This window comes from Piliocolobus tephrosceles, chromosome 5 (assembly GCF_002776525.5).
Source record: "Piliocolobus tephrosceles isolate RC106 chromosome 5, ASM277652v3, whole genome shotgun sequence".
Classification (NCBI taxonomy): Eukaryota; Metazoa; Chordata; class Mammalia; order Primates; family Cercopithecidae; genus Piliocolobus; species Piliocolobus tephrosceles.
This window is the reverse complement of record NC_045438.1, coordinates 84607147-84626375: the sequence shown is the minus strand read 5'-3', so window position 1 is coordinate 84626375 and position 19229 is coordinate 84607147. Positions and strand designations below refer to the sequence as shown.

Here is a 19229-nt window from a genome sequence, read left to right as displayed (position 1 = left end):
CAGGCACATGCCACCATGCCAAGCTAATCTTTTAATTTTTTGTAAAAACAGGGTCTCACTACATTGCCCAGGTGGCATTCGAACTTCTGACCTCAAGCAATCATCCTGCCTTGGCCTCCCAAACAGCGATGTTAAATGAGCTAGTATATGTAGAGGGCTTTGAATGACCAACTCTATGTAAGTGTTGGCTATCGTTATTATAGAGGACATAGACCACAGAGGGGATGGGAAGCCTGTGTCTAAGGGAAGACCAGTGTAGAGAGGAGAGTGAGTACACCTTTGTTAAAACCAGCCCGTCTTCAGGATGTAGCCTGCACAACCTTCAGAGCTTGCTTATTCAGCAAAGGGTCCTGGCATAAACCTCACACTGGAAATGGGCAGCGAGGCTGTGCTGCCTGTGGCCAGAAATGTGCTAGCTGCTAGGTTATTAGTGTACCTCCTGTTCTAAGAAAGACAAGGATCTGAAAGTGGCAGTAAGAGGGGGCCTGGAGTCATAATCTTGGAGACCACAATTCTGCCCTAGAAGCCAATGTCTCCTAAGTTCTGGGCTGTAGTCGCCAAGCTGGCCTGGAGCAGGAGGTATAGCAGAATCAGACAGCAGAAACTGGAAACCTTCTCCTCCACTTTCTAGCTGAGTGTTCTTGGGCAACTTACTAACCCTCCCTAAGCCATCATTTCCTCTTCTGTCAAATTGAGCAATAATATATGCACTATGGTCAAATAATTAATGTATGCAAAGCACTTAGCAATTACATAGTGAGTGCTCAATAAACAGAGCCAATACTATGGTAACACTGCAGTACTGAGATCAGGCTGACAGGGAGCTGAGTGGCAACTGATCAGATGGAGAATCCTAGAAGAACAAGTTGAAGGACTAGTACAGTGATGACACATTTGGTCCATTGTGCAATTTTTTGCTTCGGCTTGCCTCAAAGCTTGGGATCACAGATTTCTTAGGGCTCTTTGGGCTTCTTAGGAACCAGGAGGGAGGAAAATAAAGATCAGAATATTCTTTCAAAACCATTTCCTCCCTCTCCACCCTAATATTCCTATGAAGAGAACTTGTGATTATCTTAACAGAAATCCAATCAAACTAGCCTGAGGACACAGAACTTTCTCACAGGCCTGGAGAAAGGGTGTGAGCAAGGCCACAAGCCCTCATCTCTTCTGCTTCCAAAGTGTCCCTGTTTCTTTTCATTCTGCAGACCTACTTTCTCTTCTTTATGATGTACATGATAAAAAATGGTTGACCCAGAGAGCACTGCATGATTTCCTGGCTTAAATACAGCAGACTAGAGATGCCCTATTCTCCAATTCAAATTCCTAGAAGAGGGAATTTATTAGCCCGGCTCCTATCACACGTCTGCCCCTGATACTCTCAACCAAATGTACATATATATGGAATGGGAGGATTAAACAGATTGAGTAGTACAGACATACAATTTCAAACAATTTGCAGAAGATGAAAACCAAATGGCTAACAAGCACTTGAAAAGATACTCATCTTCACTAATATTCAAAGATATGCAAATTTGTACAACAATGTAAGGTACTAATGTTTTTTGGACTATCAAGTTGGCAACAATCAAAAACAAAGGTAATTGAAGGAAACTTGCTAAGAGAGGAAGGTGATATGATTTTTCTGGTGTACTATTGGGCATTATGTTTTAATATTTTAAATGTGCATAAGCTTTAACCCAGTTATTTTGCTTACACGAATTTATCCTAAGGAAATAATCAGAACATGCACAGGCATATATCTACATATATGTTTATTGCAGTATTTTAGTATTTAAGAAAAACTTAGAACATCATACATGCCCTTCAGTGGAGGGTAGAGGTTATGGTACAAAATAATACTGAGAGACCATTAGGAAAATGGTGATGTATATGACAAACTGTAGGGGGGAAAAAAAAAAGCCAGGCATGGTGATTCATGCCTGTAATCCCAGCACTTTGGGAGACAGAGGCAAGTGCATCACTTGAGGTCAGGAGTTTGAGACCAGCCTGGGTAATATGGTGAAACCCTGTCTCTACTAAAAATACAAAAATTAGCCAGGCGTGGTGGCACACACCTGTAGTCCCAGCTACTTGGGAGGCTGAGGCACAAGAATCATTTGAACCCAAGAGGCAGAGATTGCAGTGAGCCAAGATCATGCTACTGCACTCCCGCCTGAGTGACAGAGCAAGACTCTATCTCAGAAAAAAAAAAAAAAAAAAGGAAGGCACAGAAAAGAGTAGATAATATGACCCCATTTTTGTTAACATATAGAGTACATATTATGTACTATACATAGTATTTTGGAGTACATACATATATGTATACACACACATATATATTTATATATATGTAATATGTATCTGAAAGAATACATATTAGATCCTTTTGTAGTTCATGAGCAAGATGATTGGGTGATCCCACACATGTGTAAGATGTACCACCCTCAAACCTTGTTACAACATTGGCATATTACCCATCTGATATGAAAAAAACATATGAAACTAATAATTGTGGCCTCTGGGAATGGAATTATGTGAACTTTCCACTTTCCACTTTATCCCTTTTCATATTGTTGAATTTTTTTTTAAGCATGAATTACTTTTATAATCAGAAGAGAAGCAGTAAGAGATGCAATTTTGGGGGGGGGTGGAAGAGTACAGATTTCATATGTGAAAGGAAAATATCGACTATTTTAAAATTAAAGAAAGAAAACAAAAAATCCAATATTGTCCCAGTAACAATCAGGCATAGCAGGTGGCAATAAAGTCTGCCCCTGCCCGGGACCTGGGCTTATTAGGAGGAGCTCTCTAGGTTGTACAAGAGAAAAGTCAGCTTCCCCTAGCACCACAGAGTACATAGGGCTATCCTTTTTTTTTTTTTTCTCACTCTATTACCCAGGCTAGAGTGCAGTGGCATGATCATAGCTCACTGCAACCTTAAATTCCTGGGCTGAAACAATCCTCCTGCTTCAGCTTTCCACGTAGCTAGAAGTAGGATGCATTCCACTATGCCCAGCTAATTTTTAAAACTTCTTTGTAGGGATGGGGGAGTGTCTCACTACCTTGCTCAGGCTGGTTTCTAAATCCTGACCTGAAGTGATCCTCCTGCCTCAGCCTCCCAATGTGCTGAAGAGTACAGGCATGAGCCACTACGCCTGGCCTAAGGACCATCCTATTTGAAGAATTTGGCTTACCTACAACCCAAGGGCCTTTCTCTTCTGCTATAAATGAATTAATGAACTTAATTAAATCGAATTTAACTCTTCAGCCAAGGCCAAAAATAATATATTTTTACATTTATATATGAAAAGAACAGACAGGTAAATGATGAGAAATGAGGTATGCAACCGAGTGAGGGTTTGGATATAGGAAGACCTAGAGGCGCAACTGAGAAACTGGAGGTGGCCTAGGGTAATTCCAGAAACATATTTACTTGCTATCAAACATGGGTTTGTATGGGTGCTCAGATTTTTTTTCTTTCTTTCTTTGTTTTTTTTTTTTCTGAGATGGAGTCTCACTCTGTTGCCCTGGCCGGAGTACAGTGGTGCCATCTTGGCTCACTGCAACCTCTGCCTCCTGGGTTCCAGCAATTCGTCTGCCTCAGCCTTCTGGGTAGCTGGGACTACAGGCGTGCACCACCACACCTGGTTACTTTTTGTATTTTTAGTAGAGACAGGGTTTCACCATGTTGGCCAGGTTGGTCTGAAACTCCTGACCTCGTGATCCGCCCACCTCCCCATCCCGCCCCGCACCGCCAAAGTGCTGGGATTACAGGCATAAGCCTCCACACCCAGCCGGATGCTCAAATTTTAAAAAGAAACTTGAGTAGGTTGAGAAATTAAGATCCTCACCAGGATAATTGTTATTTTTCTAAGTGTTTCCCTTTGGATCTTTCCTTTCTTCATGGGAACATACTAAATGTTCAATGCCACAATGGATTTCCATGGGGAAAAATTAATCTTGCTTTGTAGATTACAGCAAGATTACAGGAATGCCTCAGTTTCATACACTGCAGGATAACTGTATTAATTTGGCGTAGATAGAAATTTCAGTTAACATAGTCTTTTTTCTTTATTTGCAGCAGTTCACCAATAATGCATTTTAGAGCAATGCTCACCCTCAGCATTAGAACTGAGTGAATCATCTGTTGAAATGGAGGCATCTATTCACCACATTACTTTTTCAAGCCTCTAACACCTTGACAGGCAAACCTCAAAGGAAGTTCTGCTTTCCTCTTCCTTTAGAATTCCCCCCTAAGCAAGAAACATTTGCTGAATGCCCAGCTGGGGACTTCAACATTGTTAGCACATGTTAGCAGCCTTCCAAAAATGTTTACAGTAATGGTAATGTTGGTAATAACACACCATTGGACTTAATGCAAAGACAAGTTTTTCAATGTTTGTTCATATAAAACCTGCCAAATTGTTGCTATTAGAGTTGGTCATTCCTTACATTATGAGATTCCTAAAATGAAAATAGCAGTAATAGATCCTGAGAGCTGTGAGGTCATTTTGTTCAGGTTACATATTAAGGACACGAGTCTTTGGAAGATTAGGAAAGTTGTCTATAGTTTCACGACTATGAAATGGCAGATTTTTTTTTCTCCAAACCCCATGCTTTTTTTTTTTTTTTTTTTTTTATCACAACTGTGCATGCCTCTCTCAGCCCCATATCTGCCTCAGAGATGTCAAACATTCCCTCCTCCCTGCCCATATGCTGCCTTGGAGACTCTGCCCCGCTCCTGAGTTGGAAGGGAGAGTACTACCTGCCATGTGACTGTGCCCCACCAGTCTCAGTTACTGACCTCGGAGTAGACATCTGACTCAAGCTGGGTTGATCGAATTCTCTCCCAGGAATTTGGAATAGGGACAAAGAGGCTGAGTCATTTAGCTATGTGGAGCCAAGCTGCAAGGTCATGCCCAGCTGGCCTGCCATAGCAGGCCAAAACCTCATGCTAGCCACAGTGAAGGGAAGCTGAGAAACCATGAGTCAGCAGAAAAAACTCGTGTGCAAACAAAAGAGCACGAAGATGGGGCAGACCGACACCCAGAGTCAAACAGAGAGGCCATGTACCTCAAAAGGCAGAGGAAAGAGAGAGAGAAATCAAATCTGCATAATCCCCTTCTTGGTCCTATAATGCCCAGCAGCTGTATCTCCAGCGCTGGCTTATTGTGACCCCATAATAACCTCTGCCTTTCAATCAACCCTCTTTTTATTTGAGTTAGTGGAATTCTGTTCTTGCATGCAAATTCTTCCTAAGACACTTCACAATTCATATTGGATATATTTTGGGGTAGAAAAACTATTCTGCTCTTTATGACGATTATGGAAATTGAGGTTTTATCTCAAAACCCACAACAGGCTGAGCAGCTCTCTGCATTTTCTCCACTAATTATCCAGACTCCGAAGACTGAGCTTTCAAGTTGAGTGGTTTTCAGAACTTCAAATGGGAGCCAGCCCCATTCTGGGTCTCTTTCCCCAAGGATATCTTAGAGATACTCAGTTCAGGAAGAGAGATCTTATTGTAGTATGTAGTTGCCACCTTGGGAACATATGTCAGGACTTCCTAAAGTCTTTCTGCTTGAAGTTCCCAAGAAAGTATTGGAACCTGATTTCTCATAAAGCCACTTTTCCTTTAAAGGTACCTGTGGAATCTCTAAAGGCCCAAGGTTGACATGACCATATCCGTGAAAAGCTCAGGTACTATTTCTGTGCTAATCTATTTAGAAAACAGAAATACTTTATTTTAAAAATTCTACTTACCTTTCTCGCCAGGAGCGGTGGCTCACACCTATAATCACAGCTCTCAGGGAGGCAGAGGTGGAGGATAGCTTGAGCCCAGGAGTTCAAGACCTGCCTGGGCAATATAGCAAGAGCCTGTTCTCCACAAAAAGGAAGAAAAAAAAAAGACAAAAAAAAAAAAAGCGTAAAAATTCTACTTACTTTTCTCAAATTATTAGAGCTAATCCTAGTATAAAATAGTGGAGAAATGGTTGAGTAAATTAGAATGCATCAGCTGGTGGAATACTATGCAGATGTTAAAAGGGATAACTAACAAGATTAAACAACATGAAAAGACGTTTTTGATTCAATGAATGAGGAAAAAGGCAGAATACAAAATTGTAAGTATCAACCTTGTAAGTATCAACCATGTAAAAATGGGTTTACATATGGACATTTTTCTTGGTAGTCTTTTTTTTTTCCCGATAGAGTTTCGCTCTTGTTGTCCAGGCTGGAGGCTGGAGTGTAACGGTCTCCTGCTGTGGCCTCCCGAGTAGCTGGGATTACAGGCATGTGCCGCCACACCCAGCTAATTTTGTATTTTTAGTAGAGACAGGGTTTCTCCATTTGGTCAGGCTGGTCTCAAACTCCCGACCTCAGGTGATCTGCCCGCCTCGGCCTCCCAAAGTGCTGGGATTACAGGTGTGAGCCACCACGCCCAGCCTCTTGGCAGTCTTTTACAAGGTAATTGAGGTTGCCACAACCATAGATCTTGGTACATAAGATAAAATCTATTGAGAATTTCTGCCTTAGAGGATTTTGGCTAAGGTAACGTCACTGTCCTAGTTCAGTTCCAGAATTTGTTCCTATATTGTCCAGATTCTGTGCCTTGTGCTGATCTACTTCTGTGCTAGTCCATAGCACTCTCAACTGATGGGACCCACTAATGATAGAGTTCTCAGCTGTCTGTCTGTCTCAGTCTGTCTGTAGTTACTTAAAGTCTGCTATGGAGATCTTTTGCTTCGCACCACACAAATGTTAAAACTACATTTAAATTGCTTTCATTTTTTTCCGCCTACTCTTTTCCAAATCTGTGTCAAGGTGGAGATATGACTGTCCTTCAGTGTGCTAATAATGTCTGCAAAGTTTCTGGGAATCCCTGCCAAAGCCAAGGTGAGAGGGAGACACCTTGAATCTCTCCTTGTATTTGGTGGGAAGAAAACAATTTATAGATTGAGTGCCTCCTGCAAGCCCTTTTCTTTTTTTTTTTTTTTTTTTTTGTTGTTGTTGTTACAGAAAAATCCTTTTATGACGGTTTTCTGTTCCAATCATGAACAGAAGTCTCCTTGCAAACACTGGCCTCCTGCTGCTTTTCAAGGGTTTGGTGGCCTAATCATTTTGTGCCTGCCCTAGTAGACATTTTTTATGTTTGTGGCTTCTTATCGTCCCTTAAAAGCCCTCCCCATATCAAGGGAATTTCTACATTTTGAGTACTGTTTTTCAAGGTAAAACTAGAATTCTCTATTCTAGTCTTATTTGCGGCCAAGGTATAAGCATGTGACCTAGTTTCTGCAATGAGATGTAGCCATGCAACACTGAATGCAGAAGATAAAACCATGAGGTCAGGAGATAGAGAGCATCCTGACTAACACGGTGAAACCCTGTCTCTACTAAAAATATAAAAACAAAAATTAGCCGGGCGTGGTGGAGGGCGCTTGTAGTCCCAGCTACTCGGGAGGCTGAGGTGGGAGAATGGCGTGAACCCGGGAGGCAGAGCTTGCAGTGAGCCGAGATGACGTCACTGCACTGCCCCCTGGGCGACAAAGCAAGACTCTGTCTCAAAATAATAATAATAATAATAAATAAACAAAAAAGATAGCACCCTATTTGATTCCTTAGCTCATTCCCAGTACACACTTCTGAGCCCTAGAGACAAAAGGGCTTCATACAGTTGTTAAAGGAAACAGTTTTATGAGAGACATCTGTAAGGCAAATCGGCCTACATTGTGGTGCTGGGTCGAGGGGTGACATGGAGTGAAAGCATTAGGAGGCAGCATACATTTATCATGGGCATCAGTCTCGTAATGCTTGGTACTGACATAGGTATGGACCTGCAAATGGCTTCTTGGGCCACAGCCAACAACATAGGAGGCAAAAGAGAGGAATATGAGAGAACTGTTTGTGAGCCCATAGGAGATCATCCTTGGGGATTCTGGGAGAGACATCGGGTGACGCCAGAAAACCTGCATTATGTAGGTTGAAACAAGAACCAGTGAAAATTAGGATTTGTCATTAATGTGACCAAATTGGCCAGGCACGGTGGCTCACGCCTGTAATCCCAGCACTTTGGGAGGTCAAGGCAGGTGGATCACCTGAGGTCAGGAGTTTGAGACCAGCCTGGCTAACATGGTGAAACCCGTCTCTACTAAAAATACAAAAAACTAGCTGGGCATGGTGATGGGCATCTGTAATCCCAGCTACTCAGAAAGCTGAGGCAGGAGAATCACTTGAACCCGGGAGGTGGAGGTTTCAGTGAGCCGAGATAGTGCCACTGCACTCCAGCCTGGGCAACAAGAGCAAAACTCCATGTCAAAAAAAAAAAAAAAAGTGACCAAATTTATATCTACAGGCTGGGGAAACATGATGAACAAGAAAAATAAATCACTTTTTTTTTTTTTTTCTCGAGATAGAGTCTTGCTCTGTCGCCCAGGCTGGAATGCAATAATGGCACAATCTTGGCTCACTGCAACCTCTGCCTCCTGGGTTCAAGCGATTCTCCCACCTCAGCCTCCAGAATAGCTGGGATTACAGGCACCCGCCATCATGTCCGGCTAATTTTTGGTATTTTTGTGGAGATGAGGTTTCACCATGTTGGCCAGGCTGCTCTTGAACTCCTGACCTCAGGTGATCCTCCCATCTCGGCCTCCCAAAGTGCTGAGATTACAAGCATGAATTACTGTGCCTGGCCCACTTTTAAGTCTTTCAGCCTAATGTAAAATCATGAATGCAGGTATATTGTTCAAGATTTTTGGTTGCAAACAACAGAATCTCCACTCTTACTAGTTTAAAAATAAAATGAACCAGGCATGGTGGCTCACGCCTGTAATCCCAGCACTTTGGGAGGCCGAGGTGGGTGGATCACCTGAGATCAGGAGTTCAAGACCAGCCTGGTCAACATAGCGAAACCCCATCTCTACTACAAATACAAAAAGTTAGCTGGGTGTAGTGTCTTGTGCCTGTAGTCCTAGCTACTCAGGAGGCTGAGGCAGGAGAATCACTTCAATCAGAGAGGCAGAGGTTGCAGTGAGCTGACATTGCACCACTGTACTCCAACCTGGGTTACAGAGTGACAAAAAAAAAAGAATGAAAATAAAATAAAATGAAAGTATTAAAGGGTATTAGATAGTACATAGACTGTCTGGAAGGGCCAGAGAATCACCTAATGGGTTACCTGGCAGGAAGTTATATCCAAATCATACTGCTGGACTGTTATAGAAGAGAATGCCGCTGGCGTTGGCACTGTGGCTGCACTAACTCTCTGCTGGGGGTACCAATACTGGTGCTGGGCCATTTCTGTGCCACTGGCAAGCTCCATAGCTTCACCAGAAAACAGATTCTGCATGACACCTGCTTTCTCAGCCTTGACCTCCCAAAGTGCTGGGATTACAGGCGTGAGCCACCGTGCCTGGCCAATTTGGTCACATTAATGACAAATCCTAATTTTCACTGGCTCTTGTTTAAACCTACATAATGCAGGTTTTCTGGCGTCACCCGATGTCTCTCCCAGAATCCCCAAGGATGATCTCCTACGGGCTCACAAACAGTTCTCTCATATTCCTCTCTTTTGCCTCCTATGTTGTTGGCTGTGGCCCAAGAAGCCATTTGCAGGTCCATACCTATGTCAGTACCAAGCATTACGAGACTGATGCCCATGATAAATGTGTGCTGCCTCCTAATGCTTTCACTCCATGTCACCCCTCGACCCAGCACCACAATGTAGGCCGATTTGCCTTACAGATGTCTCTCATAAAACTGTTTCCTTTAACAACTGTATGAAGCCCTTTTGTCTCTAGGGCTCAGAAGTGTGTACTGGGAATGAGCTAAGGAATCAAATAGGGTGCTATCTTTTTTGTTTAATTATTATTATTATTATTATTATTATTATTATTATTATTATTATTATTTTGAGACAGTCTTGCTTTGTCGCCCAGGGGGCAGTGCAGTGACGTCATCTCGGCTCACTGCAAGCTCTGCCTCCCGGGTTCACGCCATTCTCCTGCCTCAGCCTCCCGAGTAGCTGGGACTACAAGCGCCCTCCACCACGCCCGGCTAATTTTTGTTTTTATATTTTCAGTAGAGACAGGGTTTCACCGTGTTAGTCAGGATGCTCTCTATCTCCTGACCTCGTGATCTGCCCGCCTTGGCCTCTCAAAGTGCTGGGATTATAGGTGTGAGCCACTGCGCCGGCCTTTTTTTTTCTTTTTTCTTTCTTCTTTTTTTTGAGATGGAGTCTCGCTCTGTAGCCCAGGCTGGAGTGCAGTGGCGCAATCTCGGCTCTCTGCAAGCTCCGCCTCCCGGGTTCACGCCATTCTCCGCCTCAGCCTCCCGAGTAGCTTGGACTACAGGAGCCCGCCACCCCACCCGGCTAATTTTTTTGTATTTTTAGTAGAGACGGGGTTATACCGTGTTAGCCAGGATGGTCTCCATCTGCTGACCTCGTGATCTGCCCGCCTTGGCCTTCCAAAGTGCTGGGATTACAGGGGTGAGCCACTGCACCCGGCTCTTTTTTGTTTCTTTATTCTTTTTCCAATTCACAGGCTCCTCTCTCTTCCCTCAGGCAAGTCATGTCATACAAATTGACATCTGCAAATAGATATCACTGGCTGTACCTAGTCATCGTTCAAGCCAGTCAGAACAGTTTAGGATCAAGCTGGTGGACTTCTGAAGCATTATTTTTATTTTTCAGTGTTTCACAGGTGTTGTTACAATGGTATTTTTCAACAACTAGAAAAGTATGGCCTAAAACAGTCAACTTGTCCTATAAAATTTATGCTGACACAGCGTGCCTTTGCCAGAATACTTTCTTACACATGTCTTCTTCCCCTACACCTCAGAGTATTTGTCTATTAGCAGAACTTATTTGGCAAGTAGATTCAGAATGTCAGCACAAGCACTGAAGGAAAATGGAACAAATTAGAGAATTTCTCAGCAGAACCACTGCCAGCTTTCTCTGGGCACTTGTACCAGTGTTTATTTTAATGACTTCAATCAGGATATTTTCCTCACCTTAATGCAGAGGCTCAAGATTTTAGAGATCAGCAGAGGATTCAGTGTATTTTAGTCTTGCTTTGCAGAAATTATTGGGTGGAGTTTTTCTGTGAGTAAATGGAGCAGTAAAAATCCCTCTTTACCACCAATTTCCACCCCAGCTTTGTCATTTGGCATCTGTCCACCTGAATTTATTTTAACAATTCCAGCTTATGGTTCATACGAGATCATAAAGCAATATTATGTCCACCGATTGAGTTCTGCATATAGCATTTAAAAATCTCTTCTCTAGAAAAATTACAAAAAATGCCTCAGAATTCTGTAGGTACAAGATTTTCATTTTTTTTCTTTTTGTTTTTTTTTCTGGTTTGGTTTTATGATGTCTTTTGGAAACATGGTTTGCCCCTTGTATAGTGAACCCTTGGACATTTTTCAAAATTCATCAAAGGACAAAGAAAGGAAAAACTGGTGAATGTGACAGAGGCACCCAGCAGTGTTCTGAGGGACAGATTTCACAAGCTGCCCAAATGGCCCAAAAGAATTTACAGGGAAGGCAGGTAAGCCCTTTAAGTTTGATTCCAAGTTAAAGATACATTCTGGGGAGCTTTGATGGTGGAAAAAGTATCTGAGGATCTCAGTTTCCTCTTCGCATCTCCAGCTGAACCTTAGATGAGAAAAGAGACAAATCTTGAGGATGTGGGAGGAAGGCAAGCTACATGAGGAGGAATAGCAGATGTGGAGGAGAAACAAGACTCAGGATGTACTTGGAAGATAGCTGGCTTTCAGGGAGATAGTTCCTTCATCACTGCCTGTTTCCATCACTGTCATGCAGTGTCTACCCTCTCTTGCATTTTTTCACAACCAGTTTTACAAAACATCCAGAGGGAACTGACACAGCGTGTCTTTGCCAGCACACCTTCTTACGCATGTCTTCCTCCCCTACACCCCAGAGTTTCATATACATAAAAACATGGAACTAAGCACCATGTTTTTATGTATATGAAATCGATTGTCGGATCATTTAGCAGTGGTTATATTGAAAGTGGAGAGTGAAAAAAAGAGGCAGTGGGGGAAAAATATATTGAATTTATCCAATCATCTTTGTAGGATATAAGAAGTCTCATGGTATAGGTATAGTCAATGTGAAACCTTAAAAACGCATTGATTATAAAGCTCAAGCAGTTCTGAGATAAGATGACTTCGGTTTATGGGCATAAAATAAATTTGAGTCTGGAGCATATGAAAGAATTTTCCCAGATAATTGTGCTTTCTTTTTCGTTTTTCTCACTTTAATCAATAGAATGTAAGGATAAAGTACAAAATGTATGGAAAGACTAAAACTTTCCTGTGTCCTCCTGATTATAAAAAGGTGAGTGAATCATTTGCTTAAACACCAACCCAGCCATTTTATCTCCTGCATCCTTGAATGAGAAGCTCGGCTGGGCGCCTCTCCAGCTGGTAAGAGGATCTTCGAGTCGCATGATAGAAGGGGGAAGTCTGAACCTGCAGCTCGCTCTTTCTCTTACCTCTGGTTTCTGGCAGGCTTTCTACTCAGAGACCATCCTCTGTCATGATTCTGCGGACAAATTTCCAGTGCAGGTCCCCTTTGCCCCATTACTGTTCTGATCAGAACCCTGAGCCTGTGTGGAGATGCCTGTAAGGACAGGCAGGTCTGGCTCATTACAAAGAAACAGGATCTTTAGGCTTCCTGGGAATGGTTCACACAGTTGAGTGGGCTCTGAGATCAAGGTGTCTGCATGATTCCTGGAAAGAGATGCAGAGTAGTCATCCCTAACCTGGGCCAGGTGCCTCAAATCATAAGATTTTAGAACTGTGCGCTCTGGTTCTTGAGAAGAACCAGGAGAGGGAGAAAGGTTGCAGTGATGCACATCAACACCTCCACTAGGGAAACACATGAATGTGCCTGTCCTTAGGACAGGGCTTAGCTGGGCCACCTGCACAAAAGAAGTTCAGCAGCATGGATAGTGGAAATCAGACAAGCAGCCCTGCATGACAGACGTCCTGGGCTCTCCATCAGAAGCTGCAAAAGTCCTAATCACTTTCCCCACAAAGAGGACATGGAAGTCCTTCTTTTTTTTTTTCTTCAAATTATTCTTTCTTTTTTGAGACACAGTCTCACTCTGTGGCCCGCCCAGGCTAGAGTGCAGTGGTACAATCATGGCTCACTGTAGCCTTGACCTCCTGGACTCAGGTGATCCTCCCACCTCAACCTCCTGAGTGGCTGGGACTATAGGTGTGCGTCACCATGCCCAGCTAATTTTTTTGTATTTTCTAGTAGGAATGAGGTTTCGCCATGTTGCCCAGGCTGGTCTCAAACTTATGGGCTCAAGTAATCCACCTACCTCCTCCTCCCAAACTACTGCCTGGATTACAGGTGTGAGCCACCATGCCTTTTCTTTTTTGACTTTTTTATTTTTATTTTTTTTCTGTCGCCCAGGCTAGAGTGCAGGGGCTTGATTTCAGCTCACTGCAGCCTCAGCCTCCTGGATTTAAGTGATCTTCCCACCTCAGCGGCCTGGTATCTAGGACCACAGGTGTATGCCACCATAGGTGTGTGCCACCATGCCCGGCTAATTTATTTTTATTTTTTTGTAGAGACAGGGGTCTCCTTATGTTGCCCAGGTTGGTCTCACACTCCTCAGCTCAAGTGATCATCCCACTTTGGCCTCCCAAAGTGCTAGGATTTCAGGGCTGAGCCCACTGCACCTGGCCGAAGTCCTTTCTACTTCATATTTCCATCATGGGTAACTGTGAAAGAAAGAAAGAAATTGAAAAGAAGAAAGAAAGAAATTGAAATGAAGAAAACTCTGTGGCTTCCTTGGAGAAGTAAACCAGTTTGGGCTAGAGAGAGGTGAGCAGCCAGTGTCACAGTAGGAACAATACTTCCTGTATCCTCTTCTGAATCATTGTGTAATAGGCTTCTGACATGTAGAAAGCCCTGAAGAAACATAGCAGGGAAGGAAGTGAATGAGCCAACTGCACTGGCTCAGTGCCCGAGGAACACCCTGCTTCAAGGATAAAATTGCACCTCTTGTGCCAACAATTCAGGCAAGGGAACCTAGACAAATAATGCTTGGAATTCAACAGAAGAACAAGCCAAAAGAGGTCTAGGCATTTTATAAAATGACTTCTAAGATTGCTCTTTTGCTTGGCTTGTTCGTCTGCTTGCTTTAGTTCAGGTGATGAGAATAGAGAGTAAATAACCTACCTCCTTATTCTAAGTATCATCTGTTTAAATGACACAGAGGGATGTCATCCAGGTAAAAGGGTGTGGAACCCTGCTACCTCATACTTTCCTCCTGGCTAGATGAAAAGCCAAGGGCTGCTATAAAAAGTAATTTGTGTCCAGCTCTTCGGGGAGGGAAGTATTCTCATACGGAAAATGTCATACTCCAAATTTTAACCTAGTGCTGTTTCCTGCTCTTGCTCATAAAGTGATTCACATGACTTTTAGTAGCTTTAGCTTCTTCAGAATGGAGGAACAAACAACCAGTGATCACCTGATAGAATTACACGACGTGGTTTATTTTGGAGAAAAGAGAAGCCAGAGTGAGGATCGTTTATTTCATCAGCTTCATAATCACAGAAGTTACCCAGGCTAAAAATGATCTTTAGTCACTCTGCCTTTTATGCATCCCCCTCTGGCTTCCAAAGTCTCATGCTTACATTTTTTTTTTTTTTTTTTTTTGAAGCTACTTTTAACTTAAAAATTCAGGCTGGGTGCTGTGGCTCATACCTGTAATCCCAGCAGTTTGGGAGGCTGAGGCAGGCTGAGTTCGAGACCAGCCTGACCAACATGGAGAATCCCTGTCTCTACTAAAAATAAAAATTAGCAGGGCATGATGGCACATGCCTGTAATCCCAGCTACTTGGGAGGCTGAGGCAGGAGAATCACTTGAACCTGGGAGGCAGAGGTTGCAGTGAGCCGAGATCGTGCCATGCACTCCAGCCTGGGCAACCAGAGCAAAACTGTGTCTCAAAAACAAAACAAAACAAAACAAAAAAATTCAGCTAGGCACAGTGGCTCACACTTGTAATCCCAACACTTTGGGAGGCTGAGGCAGGAGGATCACTTGAGGCCAGGAGTTCAAGACCAGCCTGGGCAACATAGCAAGACCCCATCTCTAAAAGAAATTTAAAAACAACTCTACAAGAAATTTTAAAAATTAGCTGGGTGTGGTGGTGTGAGCCTGTAGTCCCAGCTACTTGGGAGGCTGGGCTGCAAGGATTACTTGAGCCTAGGAGTTCAAGGCTATAGTGACCTACAGTTGTGCCACTGCACTTCAGCCTGGGTGACAGAGCAAGACCTTATCTCCAAAATAAAAATAAATAGGGCCAGGTGTGTTGGCTCACACCTGTAATCCCAGCACTTTGGGAGGCCGAGGCGGGTGGATCACTTGAGGTCAAGAGTTCAAGACCAGTCTGGCCAACATGGTGAAACCCCATCTCTACTAGAAATACAAAACTTACTGGGGTATGGTGGCACGTGCCTGTAATCCCAGCGACTTGGGAGGCTGAGGCAGGAGAATCGTTTGAACCTGGGAGGCGGAGGTTACCGTGAGCCAAGATTGTGCCACTGCACACCAGCCTGGGTGACAGAGCGAGACTCGATCTCAAAAAATAAAATAAAATAAAATAAAATAAAAATAATTTTTTTTATTCTGCCCTTACTTCTGTGTCACTTTTCTCCTCACTTAATTCTTTCCATTATTCAATAATAGAAATAGGATAGCACAAGGAGTTGAGGGGGTCTGCTGAATCAGTCAAAATCTGGGAGTGAGAGGGAAATGGAAGACCCTCTTACCCCAGTTTTCTGGCTGTAATCAAGAAACCAGCATGAATGCAAATGTAATCAGTCTGGTTGTACATCACAACCAGACTGAGGTCATGATGAACACTAGTGTGGTGGTTGGACAAAGGAGACCAAAGATCAAGAATTTCAGGATCTGATAGGAGGACACTTGATCTGGCGAGATAGCTAATACTTAGGAGCTTACTGTGTGGGCACTGCTCTAATCACTTTACACATATCAACTTATTTAACCTTCACAACAATGCAATCAGGCATTCACCATTGTTACCGCCATTTTGCAGATGAGGAAACCCAGGCACAAACTGGCGCTTTTGTTAGACACAGAGATGCACTGTCCAGATCCTCACTGTCCAGATTCTCCTTCAAAGGCTTTATAACCAGTTTCCTCAATGAGGGTGACCACTGTCCCAGTTTACTCAGTAGTCTCTCGATTTTAGCACTGAACACTCCTTGCCCCAATAAATCCTCAGTTGCATACAAACCAGGATGGTTGGTTGCTTCAGCCCAATCCTGCTTCCTTCCCCTTCCTTCCACAGGTGTTGATCCCTAATAAACATCTTGTACCCCAGTTATGGTTGACAGGCATTCCAGCATCAGACTATGTGTTTTCTTGGTTTTTGTTTTTTTTGTTTTTTTTTTTGAGACAGATCTCACTCTGTCACCCAGGCTGGAGTACAGTAGTGCAATCAATGCTTACTGCAACCTCTGCCTCCTGGGCTCAGGTGATCCTCCCACCTCAGCTTCCCAAGTAGCTGGGACTACAGGCACGTGCCATCACACCCAGTTAATTTTTGTTTTATTATTACTATTTTTTTGAGATGGAGTCTCGCTCTGCTGCCCAGGCTGGAGTGCAGTGGTACGATCTTGGCTCACTATAACCTCCACCTCCTGGTTCAAGCAGTTCTCCTGTCTCAGCCTCCTGAGTAGCTGGGTCTACAGGCGCACACCACCATGCCTGGCTAATTTTTGTATTTTTAGTAGAGACGGGGTTTTACCATGTTGGTCAGGCTGGTCTTGAACTCCTGACCTCGTGATCCGCCTGCCTCGGCCTCCCAAAGTGCTGGAATTATACAGATGTGAGCCACCGCGCAAGACCTAATTTTTGTATTTTTTGTAGAGATGTGGTTTCACCATGTTGCCCAGACTAGTCTCAAACTCCTGAGCTCAAGCGTTTCATCCCTCATGGCCTCTCAAAGTACTGATATTACAGGCATGAGCCACTGTGCCTGGCCCCAGACTGTGTGTTCTTAATCTCAAAGCCTCACTCTCCATTTATGTAACTGTTCTGGGCACTGGAAAGGGGTACTCAACAGAAGTCCAGGCAGGTTCTCCTGGCTCTATATAGCCCAGATGAAATATTCTCAATAATAATGAAAGTAGCTCACGTTTACTCAGTGTGCTAGCAGATGAGCTAAATGCTTTGCCTGTGAAGGAGGTTCATGTCAACATTCTTATTTTACAAATGAGAAGGCTGAGGCTTAGAGAGTTTACTTGCCCAAGAACGAGTCTCAGGATTTTCACCTATGCAATCTGCCCCTGGACTCCAAATTAGAGATACAGATAAAGCTAAATAGCTTAGTGTTACAAAACGGAAAGAGGTGTGTTTTGGAGTAGAGTTGTAGACGGGTTCAAGGTGGTCAGTGAAGATGTAAAAAGAGCCCAGCAAAATGTCAAGAGGCTACAGTCCAAGCTGTCAAAAAGAAACTAAGAGAGTTTAAGAACAGGACATTAAATATTCAATTGTAAGTCGTTTATATTGCCAATAAACCTGTATTGTTCTCTCCATCTTTTCAAATCTTCTCAAGCCTAGAGTAAAGTCTGACGCAGCAGTGCCTTACATGTAGTGTGTGAGTGTAAACCACAAAGAGACTGCCTGAGCAGAGTATAGGAATCAGCAGAGGCAAGAAATTAGTTAAAGGTGGCTTGCGATAGCCCTCTTCAAATTCCCCTCACTCTCCCACCTGCCCCCAGCCTGGAAGAATTTACGGAAATGTTTAGGAGATTATTAAACTTTCCACAGCTTTGGAAAGAGATTTGAGCCAAATTTACCTACGTCTTTAGGGATAGGGAGATTCCACCTGATGGGTGAAAAGTACATGCATGATAAGGAGTTTATTAAGATAAGTAAATGATAATGGTAGCTCTCTCTAAGAGAGGGAAGTAGGAAAATGGTTAATTTGCATTTGCCTTTTAGTGCTTTTCCTAGGTTTTCAAAATTTGTACAACAAACATATTACCTTTGTAGCCTGAGAAAAGAACAATAAATTATCAAAAAATTATAAAAATGATCAATGTCTATTTCTCTTTTGTTCCTAGTTATAGACTCTTCTGTCTCTTGGATGTGTCCAGTCACTAAAAAGAAAGAGACAAAACAAACACACATGTAAACCATGCCATTGATTCATCTATGTATAGATATTTCATATAGTTATAGAGTAAATGGTCTACATGTCAAGTGAGAACTCACTACCTTAGTGATAAAGTACACAAAATATTTTGGGTCAATATCATGAGACTAGGAAGGACAAAGGGTCTTTAAGATTTAAAGTCAATCCTTCGGACTTGGATCAGGCCAAGGCTGAGACTGATAAGACCTAGTTTTAGTTTAGACTTGCTTCTTGACTCGAGTACTTTTGAGTGTTCAGGCAATTTCCTGTCTTCAGCTTTCCTACTTTCAAAGTGATTTTCAAAGTGACCAATATTACTTGCAAACAGATTCTTATGAAGATTTTTGTGGTCTCAGGATTAAAGTGTCTATATAAAAGGAGTGTTATGATTATGACATATTTCAGTGTTACTGATCAAACAAGTGACCACCAATGTTCAGACCAAAAAACAGAAACAAGGCTGAGCACGGTGGCTCACACCTATAATCCCAGCACTTTGGGAGGCCGAGGTGGGTGGATCACCTGAGGTCAGGAGTTCAAGACCAGCCTGGCCAACATGGTGAAACCTCGTCTCTACTAAAAACACCAAAATTAGCTGGGCGTGATGGCACACGCCTGTAATCCCAGCTACTGGGGAGGCTAGGGCAGGAGAATCACTTGAACCCAGAAGACGGAGGTTGCAGTGAGCTGAGATGGTGCCACTGTGCTCCAGCCTGGGTGACAGAGTGAGGCTCCATCGCAAAAAAGAAAAAAAGAAGAAAAAACAGAAACAAAAAATTATGAACAAATTTTCTTGCTTCATTTAAGTAACACATGGCCTAGAACTTAATGAAAAGGCTAGTTTAAAACATGAATGTTTCCCTCCTATTCATCAGAAACATGTGATAAGAAATAAAGTTGTAGTTTATTGTCTTTGCATAGCTCAAATACTTTGCGGGTACAAAGGGATGAAAGATACATGATTTCATGTCTTGGAAATATCACTTTGACTTGTTAATTTCCACACCTGGGCAAGGTGT

At 43.0% G+C, this 19229-nt stretch overlaps 1 non-coding gene across 1 annotated transcript; it reads left to right on the top strand.

Annotated features, from left to right (window-relative positions):
* Positions 1-2380: 2380 nt before the first annotated feature.
* LOC111538112 lies at positions 2381-2484 on the top strand. Its single transcript, XR_002730217.1, has one exon. It is a non-coding gene; the product is annotated as a small nucleolar RNA U13 (small nucleolar RNA).
* The last annotated feature ends 16745 nt before the right edge of the window (positions 2485-19229 follow it).